Genomic DNA, 9,103 nt, shown 5'->3' with positions numbered 1-9,103 from the left:
GAAGCGAGACGAGGAAGCCAATGAGAGAGAGAGAAAGAGAGAGACGAAAGAGATGAGAGAGAGAGAGAGAGAGAGAGAGAAGCGAGAGCGGCGAGAAAGCGGAGAGAGACGAGAAAGAGAGAGAGAGCGAGAGAGAGCAGAGAGAGAGATGAGAGAGAAGACGAGAGAGAGAGAGAGAGAGAGAGAGCAAAAGTGAGAGAGACGTGAGTGAGAGAGAGTGAAGGAGAGAGATGAGAGGCGAGAGAGAGAGTGAGAGAGAAGAGGAAAAGAGCAGAGGAGAAGAAGAGAGAGAGAGAGAAGAGGAAAGAGAGAGGAGAGAGAGAAGAGAGAAAGAGAGAGTAAGAGATGAGAGAGAAAGAAGAGAGAGGAAGAGCGAAGACAGAGGAAAGAGAGAGAGAGAGAGAGAAAGGAGAGAGAACAGAGAGAGAGAGAGAAAGAGAGCGCAGAGAGAGAGGAAGAGAGAAAGATAGAGAGAGAGAGCGGAGAGAGAAGAGAGAGAGAGAGAGAGAGAGAAGAGAGGAGAGAGGGAGAGAGAGAGAGAGAGAGAGAGAGAGAGAGAGAGAGAAAAAAAGAAGAGAGAGAGAGAGAGAGAGGGGAGGGGGAGCGACCATCAGCTGCTGATCATGATAAATGGCAATCGCCACCCGGGTTGATGTTGTTATTGTCGCGTCATTGGCGAGCAGCAGCAGCAGCAGCAGCAGCAGAAGCAGCAGCGCTGGCACGCAGAGGGCGACAACGCGCGCAGCACGATTTTCTCGGGTGAAACGAAGATGTTAATCAGCCGTCACGTCTGGCCTCAAGGCACGTATCGTGACGGAGGACGCGCGTCTGCACAATTACCATCGACATGATGCGATTGCGGGGTAGTTAACAACACCATGTTAAGAGTCAGCAGAAGATACGGTGCTGTAGTGCCCAGCGCCTTACTACAAATATAGTGCAGCGAAAAATGCGACGAGGTATGATGGGAGTATTGCAACGGGAATAGTACGATATATAGCGCTGCTAGTGATTGCGTGTAGGGTAGAAATGAAGCAAGGTTGCAACGTGACAAGCAGGGAGGGAATTGAGATTTATTCAAGGCGCAGACATGAAGAAAAATGGAGGTGTCATTGATGCGATGCAGCACGGCGCTCGGCCGACAAATCTCGGTAATCGTGCTCACAAATACAACGCGAGCAGATGCGTTTTGTGAATATTTCCTTTTCATGCGTACATTAGCTTGACAATAAAAATGAGTAAAATGGTGTACTAACGATTTCTTTGACACATACAATCTAAGCACATAGCTACTAGTACGAGTATTTCCTTTATAGGTAAAGAAGTACAATTCTTTGTATATAGCATTGTGAAGGAGGGCATCAGGACGTCAACAAAACTTCCGTAGCAATTCAATAATTGTCTAATGATTTAGAGTCCGGTGTATAAAATTTAATACTCATCAATGAGTATTTATGCCAAGCTCCGCCAGGTCTGCAGGCTTTGCATCTACTGTACTGGTGATTTAGGCCTACACCTTTTAGTTGGTCGGAATAGCGAGCGTGGGCGTTATGCCCATAATAATTACAAAAATCTTACAATTAATGCAAAAATTCCAATAAATATCGACAATATGTAACAATAATGCTAGGGGCACACGAGCGATTTTTATCGCCCGATCGCGGCGATTAAAATTGCCAGCGAATTTAATCGCCCGATCACGAAGGGGCACACGTAGCGAATTTAATCGCCCGATCACGAAGGGGCACACGTGACGTAGCGAATTTGAGAGCGTACGCGTACGCCACTCGACAGAACATTTAACATCACATGATATCAACAACACGTCGAATTAGGTTTTTAGAAAAATCGATCGGGCGACACAATACGGCGGTCACGGGCACACGAGCGATAATAATGCCGGCGTAAATATCGCCCGAAAATATTAACATTTTGGATACGGGCGATTCGGTCGGCCGAAAAATCGGCGTCGACGTGAAACGGGGCACACGGGCGATTTTCTTTCAGAACGATTTACAAAATTCGCGGCGATCGGGCGATAAAAGAATCGCTCGTGTGCCCTAACATAAGGAAGAAAAGTATTTAGCAAGAACAAAACATAATGATGCTCCATACACAATACGCGTACGACACGCCCACCGCGCACACGCACGCACGCACACACATCGCGATACGGCGGACAAAGGCAGTGTGCATCATTGTGTCACGCCTTTACCTACGCACGCTAGCGGGAGAGAAGTGAGATGCGCAGAGAGAGAGAGAGAGAGAGAGAGAGAGAGCCAGAGAGAGAGAGAGCCATTGGGGGCAGCAAGAAAACACGCTACACGAGTATCTGATCAGATCGATTTGACGCGTACAGCCCAGAAAATAAATAAATCTCGTCGTGCGTTCAACGTGGCTTGATGGAGGTGACATGTAGTCATTTAGGATGCGGAATACGGTCTTAGGATGGCATTATAATGCGAGGCCAAAATTAAGCGATTCCATCAACATAATGGCGTCACAGCTCGCACGCGGCAATATGTAGAATATTTAGGTGGAAATGAACCGGAACAATGCCCTGCAGTGATGAATATTTCATAATATGCACAGGCGTCATGCAAAGTGTTATATGCAGAGCGCGAGCACGCGAGCACACACACACACACACACACCACACCGCACACGAACACGACACGCACGCACACACACGCCGCGCGAAATGCCTTTTTAAATATGCATTATACGGGTTGCAATCGCAGTGGATCGATGTTACAGCATTAATAAAGCAACGGGCTCCGGACGGTGAGGACGTCTTGTGTATTCTGCTAATGCTGGTTTTGTCGCAACTCGAACCTGCGTTTATTCATCGACTGCGCATCGCTGTGATTGCAAGACTTAGCTGTGATTGCATGCATATCGTGAAAGCTATTTACGGTTCTCGATAACAGAGCGTATGGACGTGGTTTAAATCTGTGATACAAACGGCGCGAAAGAACAGTTCCACGTTAATTGCATTTTCCGATTGTTTCATAATATTAAGCATCTTCGAATCAAATAAATAGTATGGATTAATTCTTTGATATATCTTTCAAAATTAACGCTGCGATTCCTAGATGACACGTTTGATATGTTTACCGATTGTACATCTATCTCGATTTCTCTTATACGTACTCGAAACGGAAACACAGACCGTTGCCGAAACTGCCATTCGATCAAGATCATATCATTCATGCGAAATATATGCTGAGGAATCTGATTGAAGCTTGACTATTTGACATCAGGAAATCACGTGGGTGTTATCACACAAAAACGCGGGACTTTCGTGCGATAAGACTAAACTAATCTTAACTATTATAGGGTCGGGGTCGATAACCACATCGAAATTTATTTAGGTAACAGCGATAGAGAGGGCCAATCGCAATACGTTGCAGTAGGCGACGTGGAAGTGATTGCTTCCACTGAGCATGCTTACATGGGAATGGCTAATTGTGATCTTTCTTGCCCGTAGTGTACGACGTGGCGCGTGTGACGACACATAGCATCGAAGCTGCGTTACGAGATGATCATAGGATAGGACATTGCAGCCGCGGTGCGTCAGCGTAAACGTGCGAGTAGTTGCGAGTGTAGCGGATCGAGAAAATGATGCAGACAGAGCAGCGACACAGCAGCGCAGTGATACAACGAGGAACAACGCTAACATAGCAGGCAAGTGATACAGAGCAGCGCAAATGAATACAGGCTAGGGCTAAGCGTGACGGAGCAGGCCAATGACTCACGCAGGCAGTAAGAGTGAAGCATAGTAAGTGCTAAAGTCGATCTAGCAAGCGCAGTCAATAAGATAAGTTATACAGCAGGCCACCGAAGTCGTAGTTGCAGAGCAGGCAAGTACAGATACGCTGTAGCTAGGCAAAAGTTCTGACCATGGTCTACACTTTGTTTAAGTTTCGCATAATACTAATACGTCACCACTATCGTAACAGATTAGTACAGACACTACAGATTACATAGCCAAGTACATCATCAAATACAACTACAAGTGACTAAGGCTGACTACTGCCCCTTGTACGCCATATCAGTGTAGATAGACCTACTTGCTGCGGAACGTAGGTATCAGTGGTAGTAGGGTACAGCTACCTGATACGGTGACACAACGACCCCCTTGTTATTGATATTTTTGTTATTGCTATTTGTTTTTGTACTAATGGATATGTACCCGAGTGTAGCGCTTGTGGTATACAATTATGTGGGATTTATACCGATAGATTGTCACGGCAGACGTGGGTGCTGTCTAGCTACAGGAGTAGGGACCCGAGGAGGGCGGCAACGGGGTTGCCAGAGTCGCCTGCGGTTATTACTCTATAACTCTTGAAAGTAATATTCTATAAACTCAGAGGCTAAAAGTCTAATCAGAGTTAAATTCGCGTTTCACAGTCTGTCGGATTTAACTTTAACTCTGATGTTAAAATATGCCTAACTCAGAGTTTAAATTTCAACTCTGCGATTCGAACCTGGATTAACTTCTTAACTCATGGTTAAAATGCTGATTTTTACCTTTGTAACGCCCCAGCCCGAAAAACAAAAAGAACGCGAACACGACGTACGCATTTTTTCGACACCTTGCCTGTTAACTCACAAATATGTTTATCGACGTTGAATATGAAAAAGATACACCCTCACCAGTACCCCTTGTCGATTGTTAAAGCGGGGCCTACCCCCACATTTTAACGAACAATGTACATATAGGGTTTCAATGGGCCCCATGTTTCTCTATCCCTTGAACGACGGGACGGGGTAAGATGTTTGCATAAGTAATCTGCATAATTATACATAAGAAAACAACTGACTTTGATTTATTTATAGGGTTAGTCCGACCTCATCCGGTATCATCTTTAGACTTTGAAGATTACGTTTCTACGAGGGTTAGTTTAGCTCCTAAGGATACTAATAACTTAGAGGCTAATTAGTTTATCTAGTTACTGCCCGTGTTGCGAATCATCCGCTTAATTTTGTTTGTAACCATATTTATTTACGTTTGGTTGTTCGCTGACGACCCCGGTGAGCCTATAGATGCGGTACCAACACTGGATTTATTCCATTCTACATTCGTTCAGTGATTACGATATTCGTTACTTGTAACAAATTCCTCGGTAGCTGCAACTGTTAGAGCGCCATGCTAATACTCAGCTGAACGTCGCCGGTTCGATTCGCCGAGTGCGGCTAAAAAAATTATTATTCCTTGTTTATTATTTACCCGGCTGCGGGTATATAAGATTTACTCAATAACAATAATAAATAAGTCTGTCTCATACATGCGGTTTCTGTGCCACGTCTGTTGTAATTATTGTTGTTAGCTTCGATTGTCAGCACACTCTTGTTAAACTCCATAAAAGTCTCCACTAGCAGTGCTTTATTCTGAACTAGAAAAATTTGCTGATTGCTTCTTCATTCCTAACACTTGCTTGAGTTTAGCTTTGGTTCTTATGCTGCTGGCGTTCTGTTCTGATTGTTATTATTATTGGAAAATTATGGATACTAACTCTGAGTTAAAATATTTAACACTCTGAGTTACTTAACTAGGTTTAAAACATGTTATGAAACCCAAATTTAACTCGGAGTTTTACCCTAACTGCAGAGCTTAGTGAATTTAACTCAGAGTTAACCTTAACTAGGGTTTAAAAGTTAATTCACGATGCTGCAACCGGGTCCAGAAGTTGTTACCCCTACCCTAAAACTTAACCTTAACCCTAACACTAACCCTAACCCTAACTCTAACTCTAACCTAAACCCTTAACACCTTAACCATACGCTCATATAATTAAAATAATACTAAACAACCTAAAACTACCTCGGGTACATATCTGTAGTACCGCAGGCAAGTGATGCAGCAGGCAAGTGATACAGCAGGCAAGTGATGCAGCAGGCAAGTGATGCAGCAGGCAAGTGATGCAGCAGGCAAGTGATACGCAGGCAAGTGATGCAGCAGGCAAGTGATACAGCAGGCAAGTGATGGAGCAGGCAAGTAACATAGCAGGCAAGTGAAGTGATACATCAGGCAAGTGACGGAGCAGGCAAGTGATGCAGCAGGCAAGTGATACAGCAGGCAAGTGATGCAGCAGGCAAGTGATACAGCAGGCAAGTGATGCAGCAGGCAAGTAACATAGCAGGCAAGTTATGCAGCAAGCAAGTGATGCAGCAGGCAAGTAACATAGCAGGCAAGTGAAGTGATACATCAGGCAAGTTACGGAGCAGGCAAGTGATGCAGCAGGCAAGTAACATAGCAGGCAAGTTATACAGCAGACAAATGATACAGCAGGCAAGTGATACAGCGGGCAAGTAACAGAGCAGGCAAGTGTTACAGCAGGCAAGTGATACAACAGGCAATTAGTCCAGCATGCGAGTAGTGCAGCATATCATTGTGATAGACGAAGTGGTCTGTCTGTGGATATTACCGGGAAATATATGATGTGAAAATAACGATGTGTAAAATAACATGAAAATTCTGCACACTATGTCGGAGTGATTTCGGCCAATGAAATACCTGTAATGATTTTTTTCACGCGCAATTATATTACTAGTTAATCGTAACAAGCGTTGGTAATTTGAACGGCGTGCGTAAACTGTGAGAAACGTCGATTTTACCTCCGATATCAGATTTAATACCCACATTAATAGTAAAATTATTTGACATTCATGCGTAGTAAATCTCCTCGTTATGTGAAATCTCTCGTGAAAACCGCGTTCGAAACGAGCTTATCGTGCATGATTGCTTTTAAATATGATCCCTATTCTAAAAAATGCACAAATGGGAGGGAATTAGAGATAAAGGAATGTGAAGTCATGGGGTAAAATTTTGAGTTAGTGTGTATAGTTGTCAACGAACATCATACCGCGTTCATATAGCCCTATCATTATGTGACAGCCTGAAAAGTTGAAAACACGTGCGATACACCACGGATGAAATGAACACGAAAGCGAAATTTCTACAGCAAAAATCCGCAAAACGGAAATGAAATAATATAACGTTTCCGCGCTACGACGCTCTCAAATTTAATTAAATGTAGCAGGAGACGAATGTAGAAAACTAATTTTACGGGAATATCGTGTAGAGTCGTGTGATGCAAATATTGAACCATTCTTCACTTGTACTTCATCGCCTCGCATGCAGACATGTCACGTTTCGTGCCATCGACAATGTTCGAAGATGTTCGAAGTACGCAGTGATCGAGGTATTATTAGCGACGTATCAACATGACTTTATTGCACGTCTCTGGCTGATAGAATGGCTATGTTACTACCCATTTTCAGAGATTTGACATTCAGCTATATACGCCTACATTGATCCCAACCCAAATTTAACAAGCGTGCACTTTGCCAACGTTTCTGGAAAGTGTGTTGAGACATAATTATGATGATAATAATGAGGACGATGATGATGATGATGATTATGATAATAGTGACAATGATGATAATAATAATAATAATAATAATAATAATAATAATAATAATAAGATGTCCTGGGTATGACTTTAAACTGCATCCGGTTGTGGAGTCTCAACGTGGGAGAATGAGGTTACCCTTTGCCACAACTACCTCCAGGTCACCCTGGAGCAAGGTGTAGTACCTGTTAGCTCTTCCCGAGACCTTGAAGTATCGAGTTGGCGTCCGACGAGGGCAAGTCTGTCTCTTGGGTAAGAGGGACTCTTTAGCCTTGAGCGGCAACCCCCTCGATAAAAATGCCGCTCTCGGGAGAAGCAAACTCCCGATGACTGCGACATTATGGCCCACGGACGTATGGACGTGCCCTGATGTCCAGGAATGTTTGCCCTAACTATGGGTCAAATAGTAAATATCATACCATGATGAATAAGCCAATACGAAAGTCATACCGCATCGTTCGTCGCGCGGGTTAACAAGGATCGCGTCCCTCAGTGATCGCCAAACAAGCTGAGGTCGAAAAATTGGTTATTGAATCGTCAAACCTTAACAGCCAAGCTTCAGATAGCAACCAGACCGAGGTCCAATCTCAAGTTGGCCTAACGCAAGCAGCACCAACACCGCAGGCACAGTCCACCAACGCAGAAATAACCAAGAGAAAAACAAAAAACTAGTAGACAAAGGATCAATACAAGGATGTGATGTGGTCCTATTATTTCGCCCAAGAAAACAACACTGATGGCGGGGTAGTAAAAGGTACATACATGATCTGGCGAGGCAGGAATCCAAACATCTTTCCAGCCACCAACTCAAGGAAGTTGGCACAGACCACAATACCAACGCCACTTAAATCAAACAAGAGGAGGAAGCATTCCAGAATGTAGCAATGGATGTATGGACTGACATTACAATGTGTGAGGTACAGCAGGCCATCAAGCGGACCCACAACTGAAAATCTCCTGGCCCAGACAAGCTGCACAACTAATAAACAACTTGCTCTCCATAAACAACTAACCAGAGTCTTGAATGACACCATCAAGGATCCAAGCAATAGCCCTAAGTGGTTAACATCAGGAATCACTTTCCTTCTTTCAAAAGGCAAGGATACAAAAGAACCAAAGAACTATCGACCAATCACTTGCCTGCCTTCCACCTACAAGATCGAAATTAGGAGGATGTGGAATACTAAGACGAAAATTGTACCAGTGGTGGTTGGAGCCCTTGGCTCTATAAAGAATGGTTTTCAGGAAAACCTTAATGAACTCCCTGGCCACCACACTGCCCAAGAAGTGCAGAAAACTGGAAACAGCACACATCCTGCGGAAAATTCTGGATTGAATCTCTATGTCCCAGGTTGGGACACGGTCAACCCACCGGCTATTGCCGTGATCTACTTTGGAAATAATAATAATAATAATAATAATAATAATAATAATAACAATTAGCTTGGTGTTCTATAATTATTTTGTTCATATATGATGAGGATGCGGCAGCAGCCCAACCACTGCAGACATGACGAGGACAGCACACTAATCACACAACAGCAGAAGACAATATTATACGCAATAGATACAATTGCTCACGTCGTGTCTATGCCCCGGACAGTAGGCACTATAGGTGAAGGGAGCGCCAACTAGCAGTAGATTCGTATTAGCTGTCCTATAATGTATTGCAGGAGTGCACCTCA

At 43.9% G+C, this 9,103-nt stretch overlaps 1 protein-coding gene across 2 annotated transcripts in view; it reads right to left on the bottom strand.

The window, feature by feature from the left end:
* The window catches only part of LOC106806706, a 25,277-nt gene that overhangs the window by 15,533 nt on the left and 641 nt on the right, over positions 1-9,103 (bottom strand). The window lies entirely within an intron of this gene.

The sequence above is a fragment of the Priapulus caudatus genome, unplaced genomic scaffold (genome assembly GCF_000485595.1).
Source record: "Priapulus caudatus unplaced genomic scaffold, Priapulus_caudatus-5.0.1 Scaffold175, whole genome shotgun sequence".
NCBI lineage: Eukaryota > Metazoa > Priapulida > Priapulimorpha > Priapulimorphida > Priapulidae > Priapulus > Priapulus caudatus.
The sequence above is the reverse complement of the archived record's forward strand: the minus strand, read 5'-3'. Positions and strand labels throughout refer to the sequence as shown.